General features: G+C 36.9%; 1 protein-coding gene across 1 annotated transcript in view; it reads left to right on the top strand.

The window, feature by feature from the left end:
* The window catches only part of CUNH4orf22 (chromosome unknown C4orf22 homolog), a 486,210-nt gene that overhangs the window by 222,523 nt on the left and 241,308 nt on the right, over positions 1–22,379 (top strand). The window lies entirely within an intron of this gene.

Genomic DNA, 22,379 nt, shown 5'->3' with positions numbered 1-22,379 from the left:
ACAACTGATTCTGTTATATAATTATGAAGGGTCTATAATTCAGAGATAGAGACGAATATCCTTCATCACTGGAAAATCAGGTGTAAGAGCATAGTTTATAGTACAATTACGGGAGCAATTCTCCATAAAATAACATTTAGCAGGTAATAAATACGAGAGTATTTCTGACACTACACTTTATGTTCCAGACCAGAGAGAAAAGTTATTGAAACCATGAGCGGACAAATGCTAGGATTTTGCAGAAGCTGTAAGAACATTTCCTAAATTGCTATTTTAATAATCTTATATGTTACATTGTAAAATGTTATGCCTGCCAATTTGTTAACTTATGAGGGCAGGGACTATATTTTTGTGCTAGTTATGTTTAAAAAAAATACTTCCGTGCATGTCTTTTTATGTAAAATGGTGGGAGTGAAAAATAATTTTATCAAATTTAGAGCCATGGATTTTAAAGTTGGGGCATGCAAGTACAGTTTACTGTATAAACTGTAGTTCATACACCTATACATGTACGTAATTATAGATGTGTAGTTTTGTATAAATATACATATATGTATTACCTATGCATATATATGCTTAATTATATAAATATATATGTACATAAAAATATAGATATTGATAATCCTTAAGTATTTTACTGGTAAAGATATGTAAACAAAAAGATTGGAGACTGCTACTTTATAAGTTCTATAAAAGAATGGATTTCTTTATCATTATACTTTTAGAAACTAGCATTTCTAAACATTTGCTCCATGTTTGGGGAGTAAATAAATATTACTAAATTAATTAATGGAGGACTTCAGCACACTTGCATAGAACTCAAGCAAACATCAGTCAAGCCTCTTCACACCTGCTTGGCGAGTGCTCTTCTTGTGGTTATTTGAACAATATTCAGCATTGTTTTAAAAGCATGTAGATGGAGTTAACAGGTATTTGAAGTTTGCTTTGTATTTTATACTTATAATAGGATTCCAGAAATGATTAAACAATTAGTATAATAGAAGGTCTCTAAATCTGCGTTTAGTGATTCACGGGACGGTGAAGCGGTCCATTTTCTCCATTTACTGCCCGTGCACTCCTGCTTCCCCTGGTTGTGCTGTCTGTTAATCCAGATCATTTATATTTGTTTCTAACTTGTTTATGGTGGTTGTTTTTGTTATTTACTATGAAATAAGATTTAATATTTAATTGTTCATATAATTGTTGAGTCAAATGCTGTATAAACTGGTGAAGTGTAAGAGTGTTAAGAAATATTCTTTCTAAGAAAAGGGAGTTCGATGCCATGGACGTTTTGTTTGAAGTTGTGGTTAATTTAGGTGCAGAAAAGTAATTGCAAATTATTAGAAAGATGATCATAGCAATTTAGATTATTTTCACAAGAAAATGTTTTTCTAAAGTGTCTTTAAGTTAGGCATTAAGGACATTGACACTAGAATTTATAGATGATGCATTGGAAGTCATTTCTGTAGGAAAGTTTTTAAGAAATTCGGAGAGGAGCATTCACTTACATTGAAACAGTTTATCCATAGTTTAAAAACAGCAACTATGTGTTCATTTGCATGACATGATCTACATTTAAATAAAATGTTTGTAACCTTTTCATGATGCCCCTCCCCTCAAAAAAATTGTCCTTTGGCCACCTGGCTAATCACAGTCCAGCTGTGTCCCTTTGATAGGTCCTCCACCACAGTTCAACCTCCACAGGGCCTTCTCCTCTTCCGTATTTCTGAGACAATGTACTTGAAAGATCTTGAGGTTGAAAGACATGGTTTTAAAAGTGTATCACTATTTGCAACTTAATTGTATAAGTCATGGTTTTCTTGGTATTCAACTACCTAAAGAAAATTCAGATGTGAGTGAAAAGGCACAGCTGATAGACAGGCTTGTAAATGTTACTGGGATTCCCGTATTTAAAATGTCTCTGGGAACAGCCTCATTCTTTATGCTGATTAACTAAAAGGCATTCAAAATTACCAAGGCAGACCTAACCAAGAAATTCTCAAGCACCTTGTAATATATTGGGGATACATGTAAGTTTTTATCTGAAAATGTTTCTTTGTCAAAAGATGTTTCAGATGTTCTATTTTTGAGGGTACAGAAGTCATTAAGTCTCAGTCTGGGGGTTCAAGAAACAGCAGCAAGGACAATGTCACATTAATACAAAGGAGACTAGTGGATAGAAAATTTATTTCTCATTAAGAAGAGAAGCTTCTCCTACAAAGTATGGTTTAAACTGCACCTCAAAAATAGGTAGTGTTCTGGTGGATAGCCAGCAGGAAAGGGAATTTTAGAGAGAGAAACTGTACTGTCAAAAGGTAGTACGCAGAGGTGGGGAAAATCTATTTGTTAGAGGATTGAGGGCAAGGGAGGGTGCCATGCAAAACGATTCATGAACTTAGTAAAAACGTTTCGTTTTCAAACAATTCCTCTTGATTTTTAAAAATTAGCAGAATTTAAATTAAGAAATTTTTCTACTTTATTAGGCCTATTCCTTTATTTTTGGAAACTGCATCATTAAATTGGTATTTTGAAAGCATTTATCTGATTTAAACAGTTAATAAACTTTAAGATTAAACACTGAGTCATTCCTAAATAAAATGAAAGGCAAAATAAAAATATAATCACATTTTGTAGAAAACTGTTCGCTTACGTGATACTATTATTGAAAGACATGAAAATTGGATTTTTATTTTTGAAAGATTTCAAATTGTTATACATTTTGGTTTTAGGTATATATAAGAAAAATGTTGTCTTTTGGCATTAGGGAGTTTCCTCCATAAATCACTGAGAAATGTGTTCTTTTAAAAATGGACTTTCAGTTTTGTATATCAGTAATAGAAAAAAGAAGTACAATTTTATCATATTTCCATTGCTATGCTGACTTTCAGTTGGGAGATTAGCTTACTTATAAGTAATCAAAATAGTGGCAAAATGGTTTCACAGCACAGAAATATTTCATTTAATGCCACATAGTATATGAAACATTGGGCTGTTTATCTATAGAATTATTTATAGATATATTAGAAAGGTTAATATTTGTAAGAATTTGCATAATTCAAACATTTATAGATTTAGAGCTATAATTTTTGGGATATTAAGATACTTATTTTAAAATGAAAATTTTGTAATTAATACCTAAAGAAAAAAACAGAAACTAAGTAAAAGAATGACTTTATATTCTTATATCCAGGAAGCGCTTTGTAGGATATGCTTTTTATATACAAATATAACCATGTAAATTTTCTTTCTTATTATTTATCACAGAAATTATATTGATACATTTTTTTCCTGTCAGTTATTTATTTAGCATATATCTTTTTTTTTTGAGATGGAGTCTCACTTTGTCACCCTCAGTAGAGTGCTGTGGCATCACAGCTCACAGCAACCTCTAGCTCTTGAGCGTAGGCGATTCTCTTGCCTCAGCCTCCCAAGTAGCTGGGACTACAGGCGCCCGCCACAATGGCTGGCTATTTTTTGTTGCAGTTTGGCCAGGGCTGGGTTTGAACCTGCCACCCTGGCTATATGGGGATGTCACCCTACTCACTGAGCCACAGGTGCTGCCCTATTTAGCATATATCTTTAGGATTTTTTCATATTCTAAATTATTTTTAAGGAAGATGGTCTTAATGACTTACAGAAATGTTATCATATTGATGTATCATATTTTATCTAGCCAGTCATCTATAGTTGGGGTTTGTACTGTTGACATTGTCAGTAATCTAACCACGAGGCATCTCTGAGAAGTACGGAACAGAGATATCAGCAATAATTACCTTAAGGCTTTTGACTGACAGTGTGAAATAGCTATATTAATTTGTATGCTACTTTCTCTAAAGCCTCCCAACTTTGTCTTGATTTGTTATTTTTGTATTCTTTATAGTTTTCTACTTAACAAATAATTTTTTTGAGATAGAACATTGATTTGAAAAGATAGAAGTGAGAATTCCTAGGAAGATGAAAAGTGAGGCTGTATTTGTCCCAACAAAATTTTTATCCGACCAGACCTTGAAGCTGACTCCATGGCTGCCAGTAGATGTTTCCCATTGGAGGTGACACTGCATTTTAGATGATGAAATACTGCCCTTAGTGGATGGAGGATCTCAGTGGTGCCAGGAAAATTTCATCAAGTTTAAAAATTTTATGAGCAATATTTTATAAAATATGTATTTGTATGTTTGGCGAAGCTATAGAGAAAACCAGAGAATGCAAAACAAATTTCAGGATAGTGGCGAGAGGGTGAGAGGGAGGCCGGTGTAGTCAGGGAGGGAGGAGAGGGAGAAGTGGGGTCCTGGCAGGGGTTAAACTGGTGGCGATTTCACAGGGTTTGTAATGTTATTCCTTATGCATAGGCTTTATATGAAAATGATATTAAAATATTTTAATTAACTTTAAAGTCACAAAGATATTGACAATGACTACAAATAATGGCCCATATGTAAACTTTAATCACAAAAATGTTAACAGTGATTACAGTAACGGCCCATGCAGACTGAATGTGTCCTGTGAAGCAGGCCCCTCCCCTGCGCCCTGCCCCTCCCCTGGGTCTGCCCCTCCCCTGCGCCCTGCCCTTCCCCTCCCCTGTGGCCTACCCCTCCCCTGGGTCTGCCCCTCCCCTGCGCCCTGCCCCTCCCCTGGGTCTGCCTCTCCCCTGGGTCTGCCCCTCCCCTGCACCCTGCTCCTCCCCTCTGGCCTGTCCCTCCCCTGTGCCCTGCCCCTCCTTTCCTGTCCCCTCCCCTGCGGCCTGCCCCCTTCCTTGTCCTGTTCCCAGGCTGCGCGGACCACCTACCTACACTTCTTGCGTCTCTGGTCTGCCTCCTACTCTCCCTAACACCCCTCTGGGGGTTGGCTCTCGTTATTTTGCTGTAAGCTCTGAATAACGCCCTCCCAGGCTGCATACAAGTGAGCTTGGGTTCCAGACCAGACTCACCTCCAACACTTGCCTGCACCAGACTGGCAGGAAGTCTCAGGGTTATGCCCCCGTGATTTCCAAACAGAGAACCAGTGAATGTAGGAAGCTAATTTATTTGAGTTAATAAATGAAGCAGTGTGTCAATGGCCCCTGAAGAGACAGTGTCCCCTGACTCTGCGATCTGCTCGAAACTCGGAGCTGACCTTTACTTTCCACCCAGTTCTCCTGTGTCGGGTCCACACTTTTATACTGAGCTGCGCGCTCGCTCGCACATCAGACGTTCATAAAACTAAACGCATCGTCTCCGTCTCCCACGTTTATTCAGAACCTCCTCTTCCTTTCCTGTGTTTTGACATTTGGCACGACTGTCGCCCAGTGGCGCAGGTAAGAGACAGAGGGGACATTCCAGAGCCGCCTCCTCCACACGGCCCGGCTTTTAGCAATGCTGCGGTCGGTGCCACCTGGGTCCTTTCCTCCATCTCTCTCTTTATTATATGTCAGGGCCTCCGTTGTACTCAGCTAAATCATGTATGTAGTCAAGTATTCAAAGAAAGTAACAAATGGCTTTCTTATTGATCTACTCAGTTTGATGTACTCAAATTTATTCACTACGTAGAGCGCACACAGAGGCACACAGAGGTACTGATGCCATCCCCCTGTTCAAAAATCACAAAATCTCACCGGGGTCCACTTCGTTGACCCCCAAAGCACATCCCTCCAAATGTGGGCAGGACAGGCAAGCCGAGTGCATGAAGTGGATATTAGCACTTGTACTGGTATTTGCTTTGAATATCATTCAATTATACAATATGAAAATTCAATTACACAGTATAAGAATTTAATATAAGGATAGGTAGTAATGATGGAATCAAGAAATATTTCATTTTAATATTAAAATGGGTTTTCACTAAAAGTTTATTACTTAAAATACTAAATACCAATACAAAAATAAATTTATAATCTAAGGTATTTTTCTTATTAAATTTAAAAATAGTGTAGTATTCTTTTCTCATTGGATGTGTGTATGAGTGTTTCATGATTCACCTCCATAAACCTGAATCACATTTGTTGACATATATAGATGCAGGTATGTTTATCATGCTAATTAAAGATAATGCATTTTGTATGTAAATGTTGTGGGCAGGAGCAAGTGCATTAAGATCATTTTATTTCAGATGCTCACTCTTTGAAGTTACTACATTTGAGTTATCCAATTTGCTTCAAATTTTGGATAATATAATTAAAAAGCTGTGTAATATTAGAGTACTGAGGAATGATGAGTATATTCTAAAAGCTACTTAGAAATATCAACAATAGCAATACATTGTTGACTGGACTCATGTTTTCTAAATTTTTATGTATCCACTTTCAAGATAGATGAAGTACATTTTCTTATTTTTATGTACTCAGGATAAAGAAAGATACAGGGTGTTTTTTTTCTCAGTCAGATGGCAGGTGTTTGGGTGATATTAATTGATTTATATAGATTACTCAGGAACTTTCCATCAACTCTGTACTGTTACAGTGTCTGCATAGTTTTTCTCAGGTCCTATTACACTGTGTACTAAGAATGCACTTACAGTTCTTGGACTGGCCCTCTTTCTTTTATTTTTTTTAATTTATGAAACTTTTATTTTTATTTTTTTATTTCAGAATAACATGAGGATACAAATATTTTTCATTTCCAAGGTAAAGTTCAAGTTGTAGCCAAGCCCTTCACCCATGGGTGTGCTGTACACCCTTACCCTGGGTACACTAGGTGAGAACTTGCCAACTTCCCTCCCTCCTCCCCTTGCCCTCCTCTCCCCCACTTAAATATACTTATGTTTTTCTTTCATGTTGGTGTGTGTTTGTTTATATATTGGTGTCCTATTAGTATTGAGTACTTTGAATACTTGCTTTTCCAATCTTGTGTTTCAGCTCCATCCAGGTAAATATAAAAGATTTCAAGTCTCCTTCCATTTGTATGGCTGAATAGCAGTCCATGATATACACCCACCATAGTTTGTTAATCCATTCATGAATTGATGGGCATGTGAGTTGCTTTCAACTCTTGGCAATTGAGAAGTGAACTGCAATAAACATTCTAGTGCAAATGTCCTTGTGGTAAAAATATTTTTCTTCTTTTGGATAGATAACTAGCAATGGAATTATAGTCAAATGGGAGGCCTACTTTTAGTTCTTTGTGAATTCTCCATACTTCTTTCCATAGAGGTGGCATTAATTTCAATCCCACCAGCAGTACAAAAGTGTTCCCTTCTCTCCACATCCATGCCAACATCTGCAGCTTCAGGATTCTGTGATGTGGGCTAATCTCAGTGGGGTTAGGTGATATCTCAGAGTGGTTTTGAATAGCATTTCTCTGATAATCAGGGATGATGAGCATTTTTTCATGTGTTAGTCATAGCCATTTGTCTGTCTTCTTCAGAGAAGTTTCTGTTCAAGTCTCTTGACCACCAAAAAATGGGGTTGTTTGCTCTTTTCTTATTGATTAATTTGAGTCCTCTATAGATTCTAGTTATCAGACCTCTGTCAGATTCACAGCACTGTCTTTCTTTTGTCTTTAGGTAACGCTATGTTTTACATTTAATTAATACCTTGTGTAATTATTATAAGTGAAAAATTATTTGGAGACAAAATTTTAGTTGAAAATTAAAATGAGCAACTAGTCATAAGCATGTCTATATATATATGCACACAAATATCCCATATTGCACAGATTTATTAATTTGTGTATTTCAATGTTCATTATTCTAAGTTATTGTTTTTAAATCATTATAGATATTTGCATTTATTAAAGAAGCATTTCAAAACTTTTGCTTCCTAGTCCCTTTCATCAGTCCCCCCATTGGAATATTTTTATGAAACACAATAAGAATGAAGTTTTTTAGTGGTGCCAGGTAATTTGCAATATGGAATTTTTTACCTTTATTTAAAAACAATGCTCCAGGTGTTTGTATACTGTTTAGAATAATTGAAAGACAGCGACAATTTACAGGGAGACTGATGTACTCTACTAGGTGGTATTCATTAAATTATTGGTAACTTGTCAGTTGTGTATTTGTCATTCCCAGTAATCTCCCTTTTTGCTAAACAAAAACATATAATGAAGTGAAGGTAACACTGAAGACCACTGAGATAAGCTGTCTCCATTGGTGCCAGATGCAACATTGCTGAAATACTGATTTTAAAAAGAAATATTCTGGAATCATGAACAAAGATATTTCCTTTGTCTTAAGCTTGAATCTGTAAAAACTAAAATGGATATTGAGCAGACAGAATTGCTATGGTGAGCGGGTCCTGCAGCTGTGTTGGCTTCACAAATGCTTCGCGAGGGCTGTTCTTAAAGAGCAGATGAAAAAGCGATTCTTGCACCTTCCATGGGCATGAATTTTTTTTTTTTTAATTTTCATAATGGTACCCAGATATGATTCTCATTTTGTTCTCTTAAAATGTTTGAAACATTGAGTAGACGCTTCAACTTGAACACAGCTGTTCAAACGATCAGGCTCAAAAGAAGCATAATACTACTGAAAGTAGTAAAATTGAAATTGTAATTATGTGAACGTTCGCTACTGGAATTATAGACACGGCGCCCCAGGAGGAGAACTGGAAAGCTGCCAACTCCATTTTCTGAATCCGTTCACGTATCTCACAAAGAAACTTAGACTTTGCCACCCTCCTCCTCCTATTGGCATGCAGACCCTCTCCCTGTTCTCTGTTTGAAGAACTTCTCTATTCTCTGGCTTCCAGTTTAAGGGTAAGTCAGGTGGCTGCAAGTTGCTTTAACGATTTCCTCTCATCTACCCATAATGAACAGCTGCACTAAATTTCCCCAAATCATTCTGATTTGCACACCATAGACCAATGCTCAGCTCATGTATATACATATTGCAAATGTAACTTTGTTTTCTTGGCGAGTCCAGTGTTTGCATATTAGCCATTTTTTAAAATAACAAAACAAGTAATGGCTGCAGTTTGATACTAAATAAGATAGACTATTATTGTTACAGGATCTTTGGGATATATATTATGTAATTTCCTGTATACTTTGGAAATTGCTACCTACTTCTTGCAAAACCTAGAGAATTTCTCTTTTTCAAGTTTTTGAATAAACTGTCTCTTTTACGATTACCTTTCAAAGCAATCAATCTTACATTTAACTATTAATAATAATCATTTGCTCTCATAAAAGCCATAGAAATAGTGTGTTCCTTTTAATATTTTGCTTTTTATTAGGACAATACTAAAACGTCGTGACTTTTAATTAGTTTTTGCTCATTTTTTCTCAGTTCTTATGTGTGTCTGGCCAGTCATTTCTTCTATTCTTTAATCTTTTAAGAAAATCTAAAGTTTTATTTAATTATTTTTAGATTTTTAACTATAACTATACCTCATTACTGCCTTAAATTTCTTCTTAAATTCTAATTTATTGTTTACAATATAACTTTAGATTTTTTATTAAAATATTTCCAAAGAAGATAATATTAGTTATCATTTGCATTTGGAGTCAGCAGTTATTATTGAAGATAATAGTAAAAACATATATCTTGCTTTGACACTGTTCTTGTTTATTCCTTGTAGATTTTAAATGCTAAAGGATGCCCTTGAAGAAAAATGAATATTTAAAGTTTAAAAATTCTTTTGACACCTATTATTATAAATTTTGAAGTGGCAAATTATTGTGAAATATCAATGTTTTTAAAAGTCACCTGATACATAAATTAACAAACCTAATAATGGCCTTAGTCCTTTTGCTATATTTTCATGTTCAAAATATGTTTTAACATCTAGTACATTTTATTGTAATTTTATGACTACTAGTATGTCTCTCAAAATCCTGAGATATTTGGGGATAGACTTGTCTTTTGTGAATCAATCTATTGTTTATTTCCACAGTCTGCCTAGATTGGGTGGTTCTTATATCATTTGACAATCTTAGTCATTTATGCTTTTTGCCTTTTTTCAACTCTCCCTCCCACAGCCAGGGCTGGCACTGCTACTTGGCCTCATCCAGAGTCTCCGCTAGTTCCTGAAGTCTGACCCTGACACTGACTCAGATTTATTATGTATTCCTTTCTCAATGGGCTTACTCTCTTTCTGTTTTCACGTTTCCCCCTCATGTTCCGGGTTCCCAGATCTATCTTTATTTCAGCCGTCTCTCTTCAACTCCACCATCATACCACTGGGTTCATTCTTCTTCTCTCATCTCAGCCTTCCTACGCAGACGTGAGTCCTTTTGTCCAGCCACATCATCAAATTCTAGAAATCTCCATTGGTTCCACATGGCCTCAGTTGAGCTCGTTCAAAACAGAACTGATTTTTCATTTCCCTCCGACATCACTCCTCAGGTCCAGAGGGCCTTCACTGTTCTGCCTTCTTCCCAGCTCGCAGAGGCTGCCTGGTTTGCTTGTTATATTGTGCCTGTTGATTTCAGTTTGAGATAGGGAAATAGGGAGAAATTCATCTATTCTATCTTCTCTGCAACCAGAAGTCAACCATCATTTTAAAAATTTTCCTAGTATCCAAGCTATTGTATTTTAAGGAGCTTTTCTCTAACATTTGGGAATACTCCAAAGTGACTCTTATTGCTTTTTCTTTTTCTATCAGATCTCTAACTTAGATATTCCCAAGATCTGCTCTAGTGCCTTTAACCCCCTTTCACTGTCTGTAGTCTCTCGACAGTAAGAAGAAACCTCTGGGCCAAATCTTCATTTCTATTTAAATGATTCTTCTAGTTCAGAACTCTGAGCTTTGGTTTTTTATTTTCATCTTGATACTTTCTCCAAATATTACAAGTGACACATCAACTTCAATTATTCTTAGAAAATATCAAGAAGAGTTTTTCCTTCCCTGCCTTTCTGAGTATATGAGGCATCCGTCTGCCTATTGAACAAAGATGGCTTCATAGGAGATGAGGAAAGAATGAAGAGAGAAAGGGAACATTTTAATGCTCCATGTGGGATTTTCACATGGAGAAAATCTCAATCTTTGAAACCTAAAGATTGAGCAGAAAGTTTTCTAAATTCCTTCAAATTCCATCCAGCATTTATTAAGTCCCAAGCCCGGGAAACCCAATTGAGCAATTTCTCTCCTGATGCGTCTGCTGTTCACTCTTAGTCATGAAGTGAAATTCAAGAAGGTTATTATATAATGGCTGTAAAAGAGAAGTCTGTCTCTCCGGTTACAGGGGATTATCAAAGTGAGATTCAAACAGGAGGCAGGATTGAAGCGCTCAATCACGGGCACGATGTTGTCAACTCTCTCCTCACGGGGCCAATTCTGAGGAGGCTTTGGAAGCGTGGGGGGTAGTCAGAAGGGAAATGGCAAGGGAAGAAGGCGTCTTCTCTGTTCTTAGAGGACATTGTTTGGGGGCTGTTCCCACACCAACCCAGGGTGGAGACATTGAAGGACACATGTTCTGACCCTGGAGAGTCAGAGGCGCAGCTGTCCTGGGCTACGGTCAGTTCTCTATTGTGTGGAGAGGCTGGAAACCTGGCCAGATGGCCAGACAGAGGTGGGGCGGGGTGAACATCAGAGAGATTATCCAGCAGGTCCCGAGACAAAGAATACCAGCCAGGTTTGGGGCTGGAGAATATTCAAAAAAGCTAATGAATGTGAAGAACACTAGCTTTTTGGAGGTCCCATTTTCCCCATTGCCACAAGACTATGAAACCTTCTCTCTCATATACTCAGACCATCTTTGAGAGGAGCAGGGAGGAAAGCAGAGAGTTGGAGCATTAATTTTCCCCTCTATCCTTACTAGAAGACATTTTGATCAAGGTACCACCGGGCTACCTCCTAAATGTAGTCTTCGTGTTCATTTGCACAAGTGATGGCCTTATGACCCTGTTCTGATAATCAGCTTTGCTTTCTTGATACAGATACTGCATTTTTTTTTTCCTGCTTCCTCCCTTTTTCCTCACCTGGAATCAGGATCAGTGCCTGGTCTTGAAGCAGTCATCTATAACCATGAAAATGGGAATCACAGGCTACGGACAGTGGAAGGGAACAGTGGAAGAGTTAGGAGGATGCTGAATCTAGCTGGCATCCTGAGCATTTGAACTTTCAAACACTGGGTTTTACAAAATAAAATAACTCCACCATCTATTTAAGGAAACTTTGTTAGTTTTTGTTTCTTTGTAGCTAGACCCCGTTCCAAAAGCTGTATTCAATAAAATATTATTTTAAGGAAGAACAACATTTGAGGGGGGTTGTCTTTCATTGGTGAAATAGATTCTGGTGACACTTTAGACAGTAATTCAACTTCCTTAGACCAGGATTCAAGGTTCTCTGTGATCAGTTCTGCTATTTTATTTTTTTCATCACTGTGTACTCCCCGTAAACAGAACCTCTTTTGTTCTTCATAACTAAATCATCATTTCCTCTGGCCATGCCTATATTAAGTGATTTTGTCCCATTAGGAAAATCTTACCCCTTATACTCCTGGACTCACACTCTTCCTGCCTCTCTGAATTTGATTACTCTAGGTACTCATCTACAGCCTCTATGTAAATTATCTAACTTTCCAAACTGGAATTAATCTCTCTCTCCTTTTAACTATAATAATATTCTGTATTTTTCTTAAAATTTACTGCTTATCTTATTATTTCATATGTTAGAGATTATTTATTTACATGAGGACATTTTTCTCACTGACCGTTTTATGATTTTCTTTAAGAAATAATTTATATTTATCAAACACTAGGTCTTGTTTTCTTCTATCTAACTGTATATTTGTACCCTTTAATTTCTTCATATTCTCTTCCCTTCTTCCCTTCCTCCCTCCCTGGTTTCTAGTAACTATCAATCAATAGAATAATTATCATAGTTAACACTAACCTACTATACATTTCAAAATAGAAATAAGAGAATAATTTGAATGTTCCTAGCTTAAAGAAAAGATGTATATTAGGGTCATGAATACCCTAGTTACATTGACTTGATCTTTACACATTATATGAATGTATCAATTGACACATGTATCCCAAAAATATGTACATCTATTATGTATCAATTAAGAAAAAAGATAGCTTTTTTCCTTTATATCCCCCACAGTTTGTAGCATAGTTTTTTGACTTTAAATATTTAAATATTTTGAATGAATTAATGCTTTTTATTAAGATTGCAAATATATGAATGTAATTGTTGGCCACATAATTTTATTGTAAAAAATATACACAACATAAATTTTATCATTTTAACCATTTCTAAATGTATGATTTAGTAGCATCAAATAAATTAATATTGTTGTGTAACTATCACTGCCATCCATCTCCAGAACTTTTTTATCTTCCTGTACAAAAACTCTAGACACAGCAAACAATGACTTCCCTTTCTCGAGGAACTAACCCCAGCTTCTGGGAACTAACATTCTTTGAAATCAAATTCTCTCTGAATTTGATTACTCTAGGTGCCTTATGTAAGTAGAACAGACAATATTTGTTCTTTTGTGACTGGTGTATCTCACTTTAGCACCGTGTCTTTGAAGTTCATGTTGTGGTGTGTGTCAGAGTGAAGTGCACCTGTTTAAGACTGAATGTTGTTCCAGTGTATCCACATATCACGTTTAGTTTGTCCATTCTTCAGTCATGGACACTTAAATTGCTTCTATCTTTTGGCTGTTATGAATGTGTTACTGTGAACATAAGTATGCAAGTATCTGCTGGGGTAGTCCTTTCTTTTAGTTATTTTGGGTATAAACTCAGAAGTGAAATTGCTACATCATATGATATAATTCCATGTTTAATTTTTTTAGTAATTACTACAGTTTTTTTCACAAGGGCTATATTATTTTACATTTCTTTTCTTTCTTTTTTCTTTCTTTCTTTCTTTTTCTTTTTAGAGACAGAGTCCTCACTTTGTTGCCTCCAGCTCTTGGGCTTAGATGATTCTCTTGCCTCAGCCTCCTGAGTAGCTGGGACTACAGGTGCCCACCACAATGCTCAGCTATTTTTTGTTGTAGTTTGGCTTGGGCCAAGTTCAAACCTGCCACCCTCGGTATATGGGGCCAGTTGGTGTCCTACTCACTGAGCCGCAGGCACTGCCCTATTTTACATTTCTACAAGCTTGCAGTTTCCAATTTCTTCATACTCTCACCAAATCATGTTATTGGTGGGGGGTGTTGTATTTGCCTTTTTTTTTTTTTTTTTTGCAGTTTTTGGCTGGGGCTAGGTTTGAACCCACCACCTCCCGCATACGGGGTCAGTGCCCCACTCCTTTGAGCCACAGGCACTGCCCTGTGCTTGCTTTTGATAGTGGCCATTCTAATGCGTATGGAGTGGTATCTCCTCATGGTTTCTATTTACATTTCCCTAACAATTACTGATGTTGACCATTTTTTCATGTACTTATTGACCATTCATGTATCATCTTTGATGAGCTGTCCGTTCACGTCCTTTGCCCATTTTTGAATTAGATTGTTCTTGTTTTCATGAATTTAAAGAATTTTTTATATTTATAAATTCTGGATATTAATGTCTTAGATAAATGATTTGTAAATACTTTCCCATTCTATGGATTGCCTTTTCACTCTGTTGATAATATTCTGTGACACACAAAGGTTTCTGATTTCGATGATGTTCATTTTATTATTTTAGTTATTTTCCTTTTGATGCCCATGCTTTAGGATATTGCATCTAAGAAACCATTGCCAAATCCAGTGTCCTGAAGCTTTTCTCATTGATGGTCTTCTAAAAGTTGAATAGTTTTAGATGTCATGTTTAGATGGTTTAAGGGAAGGCTCCCGCATTTTTTTCTGTAGCATGTGGCTATCCAGTGCTCTTTATACCATTTGTTGAAAAATTGCCTTTACCTTATCAAATGTTTTTTGTCAAACATCATTTGCCCATGTAACCAAAGGCTTATTTCTGGGCTGACTATTCTATTCCATTTGCTTATTGGGCTGTCTCTTTGCAGGTACTGTACTGTTTTTATTACCTCTATCTTTGTAACATGTTTTGAAACCAAGAGGTGTGAGACTTGTTTTATCTTGTTCTTCTTTTCCAGCACTGTTTTGGCTATTTGAGGTACCTTGAGGTTCCGTATGAATTTTAGTTAGTTAACCATATCTTTTGTTCCTTCTTTTCCCAGCCACAGACAGAGTGATAACAAAGGCAGTTGATGATTGTACATTTCTAGTTTTAGCCCAGGAGAAACAGAATTATTTTTATGTTAATAATCCCTGTACCAGTAAGATACAGAGAAGAGGTCCTTTTGCTGAGGTCTGCCACCAGGTGGGAGCACCACAGAGCCACCTTTGCTGCCCACTTTTTCCAGTTTCCCATGGTCCAGTCAGCAGGCTGATTCCGGCAGCGGCCCCGGAGCCAAGGTGTGTCTCTTATTTAGTCTCGGGGGAGTGGCTGGCTGACATGAGTGATGTAAAAGGGAACAATTTTGAGAGCAGAGTTAATGCTCATGAAGAAATTGAAGACTTTCTTCCAAAAATGTGGAAAGTAAATCAAGACAAAAGAAGGCTAATGAAGATTATTAAATTTTAGAAAAATAAAACTGAATAGAGGAAAAATTGAAAAGGAGAGGTATATCGGGTAGAAGCACTCAAATGTCCTATGGCTACTTTGACTTGTTTGAATTAGAGAAGGACACACAGATTATGAAAAGTAAGTAAGAAACTCAGTGGAGAATGAAGAGAAGCTGTAAGCAAGAGTGGAGTAGAATTAAAAGAACCTGGATGGATGGGGCCTAGGTTAAGTGAGTGAGTCTCACTCTCAGTTAAAATCCCCAGTCAAAGTGTGTGTATCCCTGTAACACTCTGAAATGATAATAAATAAAGAAAAATATTAAAAGAAATAAAATCACACAAGCCAGAAAAAAGCAGAATTTAAGAATAAAAAAATGTGAAAGTATAAAAAGTAGGAAATCCATTTAAAGTCAAAATTCAAAATGTTATGCTACTATGTAAAGAATAATATTTCTATTGAACAAGTCTTATCAAGCCTTTGGTGGCTTTTGCATGTTTATCACCACCTAGTGAAAATTCCATGCAACTTTACTGTAAGTACCTCAAAATAAAACCCAGCTAGTAAATAGTAAAGTAAAAAACAAACAAACAATAACAACAACCCCCCCAAAATGCCAGTGGGAATTTCTGATCCTGTAAAATCAGAAAGCATGCCAGGATATCTTAGTCCATCAGGGGTTTCCAAACAGTCTCAATCCCATTCTCAGTCCATATCAAAATCCAGGCTGAGGTCAGAGTTCTCAGAGACATCGCATTCAACCGGTTCTCACTCTTAGGTCCTGTCTGCGAGATTACCAACGTGGAGGCAAATTGCTCTCCAAGGTCTAACAGTGAAGACACATGGCAGCAGGCAGGTCCCAGCACTCAGGTTGTGCACAGCAGAGAAAGACGTTCATGAGGATTTTCTCCACGTGGACCACTGAGTGGCATCAATGTGTTGAACTGGGCAATCTTAAGGATTTGCTTTCGTATGTGCTGAGAGAACACATGACTCAAAGGAGGCCATGGAAGGGGCAAACAGAATGGATGGAGCCAGATGGTAGAAGAATTCGTGTGGATTATTGTATCACTACAATAGAGAGATAGCACACACCTGCACCAGACATCTACATGGGTAAAACCACCCACGGTGGTGACAGTGTTGGTGGAGGTAGCCAGTGTTGACATTCTTAGCACATTGGGAGGTTGAGGCAGGAGTTGGAGGCTGGAATATGGAGGCAGCAGTGAGTTGTAATCACGCCACCGTGCTCCAGCTGAGTGACAGAGTGAGACTGCATTACTGCAGCCCAAGAGGCTGCATTTTTTTCTCTTTTGTTTCTTTATTCTCTCTCCTTTTTTGATTAATTCTGGATTTCCCCAAGCTTCTGATGCTTTTCCTCCTTAAAAAGAACCCTCAAATATCTGGTTTATGTACCATCTGCAGGTTTGGCAATTCTATTGCTGTTTTCCAACCCTTTCATTATGCTCTTGAAAGATGACATTATTGTTATTGTGAGGGCTGGCAGTCCCCGGGTCATGAACAAGATAGATTCTGTTGTTTTGTTCTTACATGGAATTTGTAGGTAAGTTGGAACAGGTGTTTTTACCTATTACACATAATTGTCTCCTATCATAAGTGCATAGTGTGATCCTGACCAGTGACTATCAGATAATCCGTAAAGCCCCTTGATTCATGGATGCTTTGTGTGAGACACTGAAGAAGGGCTAATATTAATATCCACGTCTGCCTCCAGGGGCCCGAAGGCAGAGGCAGCGCTTGAGAGGTGGAGAAGCTGGAGGACTCAGCTGAGTAGAAATGTCCTGGATTTTGGAGATTTACAAACACAGGAACTGGTGGAGAATGGTGATACAAGGGGATGTTTAGATGTGTGTGGAAGAGAAAGAGGAGCAATCGGCTCATTGAATGGGCAGAATCAAGCTGGATGCTCTAAAAGTTACTTTTATTTTACTACAAAAAGCACTTTCATGTTTGTTCCATGGGACCTGCTTCCCTCTTCTCTGCACAGCGGCACAGGCATAGTTTGCTCAGTTCTTCACCCATAAGAACAATCTTGTAATAATTCAAACTACCAAGAACTGAAATCTCAAAACAAACAAGCAAAGGGCGAACCCTATCAACCCGGGTTATCTGTCCAGCTCTTAAAAAATCATCTCACCATGTTATAACTCCATCTGTAGGTTTGATCCACCAAACACACAAAAATGCATTATGAGATGTTAATTTAATACGTATAACTTGATTTCCAATAAAAATGAGAAAAAGATAAGGGTTGTGGTATAGAAAAGTATAGCAGGATAAGAAGTATCAGGATATTTGATTACAGAGAACTGTTGCCTTCTTTCCAGTTTTCCCAATAAACCAACCGTAACTTACAGTTAGCATAGGGTGACCAGATGTCCCGCTTTTAGCAGGCCCATTCCACTTTTTAACAATTTGTCCTGCATCCTGCGGTGTTTTAAAAAAGTCCCGATTTTTGGAAAGAATGCACCAATGGGCGGGAGAACAGGAAGGGAATATACAGTTTTCAGCTGCCATGTGGCTATTTCACCAGAATATGAGTTTTATATTATTTTTGTTAATTTTATAATGTTAAATAGTAATAATAACAAATAATTGCTGAGAAGTGATTATGGAGAACTGCTTATCAAAGTTTGCATTGTTGTCAGGCCCCGCCCTGCCCCGTCCCCTGCCCCGTCCCCCGGCCATGGCTTTACAAATGTTAAAATCTGGTCACCCTAAGTTAGCATGTCATGAATGTAGTGAAGACTCAAGTTCAGGGTGTGACTCACAGTAAATTCTTATTCGATAATAAGCATTCTCGTTAAGATCATCAAAATGGGAAACCAATGTCTTGTCAATAAAATATCCAATATGAACTTCAGGCATTGAAATAAATCATTTTAATTGCTTTATCCATAGATAATGAAAATTTAGCTTTATTGAATTACTTTATAAATTCATACTCACCTATTTCTTGTTTCCTTGGGTTTAAAAACCAAGATTTATTATATCCCTAACAGTCTTTTTAGTTCTTTCTCAGTCTTAGTGGTTTGACATAAATCTGTGGTCCTCAACCCCTGGGCCTGACTGGTCTATGGCCTGTTAGGAACTGGGCTGCACAGCAGGCAGTGAGTGGTGGGCTTCTGAGAGAAGCGTCATCTCTATTTACAACCAGCCATTCACATCACTCTCGGAGCTTTGCCTCCTGGCATCAGCTCCCTCCTCCCTGCCATCCCTGGGAAAACTGACTTCCATGAAACTGGCCTCTAGTGCCAGATAGGCTGGGGACTACTGATCTGGGTGATGGACATACATTGTTAATAACAGTAACTAATATGTATTGAGCATTTCTTAGAAGTCAAACTTGCACTGAGACTTTTGCTCATTCTATTTATGGTAGCCTAAGTTACAGCCCCATGATTTAGCTACTACTCTCATCTCATTTTACAGATGAGAAAACAGGCACAGGAACCTCAAGTAACATGCTCCACATCCCACGGGCAGATAAATGACAGAGCTGATCACTTTGTATTTTTTTTTAATTTGAGGTTAAGATGAGGGTATGCATGATTAGGTTACACTGTTTTTGTTTCTAAGGTAAAGTTCAAGTTCATGTTTCTACTCTCAAAATTATAACTCTCTTATTCCGAAACATGATATATTCTCAATAGTAATATAATTTGAATGATTAGAAGCCATATAGCCTCTCGAACAGCAAATAGTATTTCTCACTGTGTTTTGTTTTGATAGTTTCTTATAAAGTCACAATGAGATATTTAGTAGGTTTCAATTATGATATATTAATAAAAACAATAGCTAAAATTTATTAGCTCTTACTGAAGGCCAACACTGTGGATTCTAGTGGATACCACACGTATTCTTTGTAACAACCTATTATCTCCATCCCCAAAATGAGGGAACAGAGACTTAGAAGTTAAGTCCCTTCACAAAGGTCACATTTTTACTGCTGTTACTACACTTGACCTTCCACCTTTTACTTCAAGCAGTGTTTTATGCCTGTCCCTCTGACATTTCATTATCCAAGTTTCACCCTATCATTCTGACCCACTGAGATCCTTCCAATCTTGTCTCTGTCATCTTGCATGTTAAAACTTCCCCCCAGTTCTTTTTCTTTTTTTCTCCCACTTCTTAAACCTGCCATTGGATAATACTTTTAGTGGCATCGTCCTGAGTGCGGATAAGAGTGCTGAGCAGATTGGTGCCAAGCACAGGCCCTTGGAGTCCGTTGCCAGGAGGCTCCTCTGCCAAATATCAAGTCATTATTCAACATTCTAGGAGGGATGCTGATTTTCAGGTCACACATTACCTCTCGTTCAGCTCATTTTTCTTTATCTTTCCACAGATTTTATCAAATCCTTTCTTCCTCTCTTCTGTAACACTTATATCTCAAAGATAATGTAAGAATCAATTTGTCATTCTTCAGACTGATATGATGATGGTGGTAGGAAGGAAAAAGTTCTAAAGAATGTAATGTAATGTGACACCTCTATAAACTATTATTTATGAGATCATAAGGCTAAAAAAAAAATCCCCTCAAAGGTGTCCCAAGATGTTCTCCTCTATACAAGTAGATTAATATATTTAGTTCTTAAATCCTGCTTCTTTGTAACAAAATCTGGCCCTGATACTTAAATTTTAGTCATACCAAACCTTTGGTTTTGTAATGTAGTGTTTTTTCCTGTAATTTCTAGAGGATGTTTCATAGGGAAGTCTGATGTTTATTTTATAACATAAAACTTAGAAGTTTACCTGGAAAGTCTCTACCTTCTTTCACTAACATATTATTGGCTATCAACACGACGTTAGTGAAATATCTCTTGAATATATGTATATTTTTAGCTTACCTTTTAGAGTGAATGAGTCCCGTACGTTTACTATGTAAGTGCATAAAGTATTTTGTAACCTAATAATGCTAGTTTTGGAAAACAGGAATAGCCCCTGCTTTGGGTACCAGTACAATTATTTTATGTTTTAACTATGTAGGGTTTTTGCATTTCTGAAGATCTGACTGGATTCAAGATACAACGAAATTCATGAAATATTTGTTGAATGTGCACTGTTCACATAGTGCCGATATCGAGCAGATGCTCAATAAATATGTGTTTAAATGCTGTGTGTTCTCTTGAAAATTTGGTGCATCTCATTTTCTGTACTACAAAATTTCCTTTTTTTTTTTAGTATCAAGGAGTGCACATTGGGTCCAGTACCTTAATATTTGGCAGATAAGTCCATTTTTATAACTTTTAGAATTTCATAGACTTCAATCATATCTATTTTTAAATTGTACTTCTTCTTCTTTATTGCATTTGTCCCTAACCCTACCCTAATCCTAATTCTGATGTGTCTGTGTGTGACAGAGAGAGAGAATTGGTATTGAGAAGAATTTTTTTGATTAATCAATGTGCTTGTGCTCTGGTTCATTAGGATGTAAGCTTCTAGGGATGTGTGGCCTTTTGTTTATTTGTTTTCTGGGGCATCTTAAGACTTTTTGTGTCATTGTTTTTATTATTGTTATTTACTCTGAATTGCCTATTTTTAAAATTTTTCCCGTCTGTTATATGCTGGTTTAATTCTTGAGATATAGAAAGTCAGTTTATTATCTAAACTAGACTTCTGTTCAAACTGGAATCCATTTTCTTGTTTTCTACCCAGAGGATAAAGTTTAGCCACCATTTGCCAGGAATACATATGATATTCACAATCACATTTTTCTTTTTCTGAGTAATTAAATGTGCATTGTCTGTATATTCTGTTAACTCGATTTCCATAGTCTCAAGCCTTTTTTCTCTGTGCATTGAGCCTCGGCACTTCAGACTTACATGCACATTATGTTTGTCCCAATTTAAAAGCTAGCAAAATTAAAAAAAAAAACTTAGAAATAGTAAAATAGCAAAGTTCACTTAAACAGCACAATAGTATAATATATGTTATTAACTGTTACTAAAATAACTAAAATAAAATAAACATAACTAAAAAGACTACAAGAGTGGAATTGGGACATTCTTAACACAAAGAAATGATAAAGACTTGAGGTGATGGACACCCCAATTATCTTGATTTGATTATTTTATATTATATGACTGCATCAAGACATCACATATACTCTATAAATATTTACTGCTACTATGTACCCATGGTAATTAAAAATAAAAAAAATTGAGGTTCAGTGCCCATATCTCAGTGGTTAGGGCATTGACCACATACACTGGAGCTGGTGGGTTCAAACCCAGCCTGGGCCTGCTAAACAATGACAACTACAACAAAAAAAATAGCTGGGTGTTGTGGCAGGCACCTGTAGTCTCAGCTCTAAGGCAAGAGAATTGCTTAAGCCCAAGAGTTTGAGGTTGCTGTGAGCTGTGATGCCATAGCACTCTACCCAGGGAAACTTAGTGAGACTCTGTCTCAAATAAATAAATAATAAATAAACAATTGAATATGATTTAAAATATATTACAAAATAATTTAAAATTTGGATCTGGATGTTGCTTTAATTACGACAACAACCAGGAAACTTATTCATAAAGCCAGAACGAATACGCTATGCAATACTAATATCCTTTAAAAATTTTTAGATAAGAGAGACTCTTGGGCTGGCCCCACACATTCACCTAACGTTTCTCTGCAGTTTTCATCACTCACTCGAAGAAGCTCTCATTCAGTGAATAGGTTTCTAGGCTGTTATTAAATTTGAGTTACTGTTTTCTCAGATTTGGTTTGAGATCTCTAAGGGGAAAAAATCCAGGGCTTCGACATTCGCTACCCAACGCAAAATGTCTGCTTTCAAAACAATGAGCAGGGAAATGTGACCCCGTGCTTGGGAATTGAAATCCTGCCAATGGCACTGAAGTGTTAACATTCATTATGTCATACCACACACATCTGATAAGCGAAGACAGAATGCTATCGGGTAGGTTCTTGTACACACAAACTCTACAGATGAAGGAGAGCGCTGTTTGCCATTTAATAAC

The sequence above is a fragment of the Otolemur garnettii genome, unplaced genomic scaffold (assembly GCF_000181295.1).
Source record: "Otolemur garnettii isolate 467f Iridium unplaced genomic scaffold, OtoGar3 scaffold00039, whole genome shotgun sequence".
NCBI classification, from domain to species: domain Eukaryota; kingdom Metazoa; phylum Chordata; class Mammalia; order Primates; family Galagidae; genus Otolemur; species Otolemur garnettii.
The sequence above is the reverse complement of the archived record's forward strand: the minus strand, read 5'-3'. Positions and strand labels throughout refer to the sequence as shown.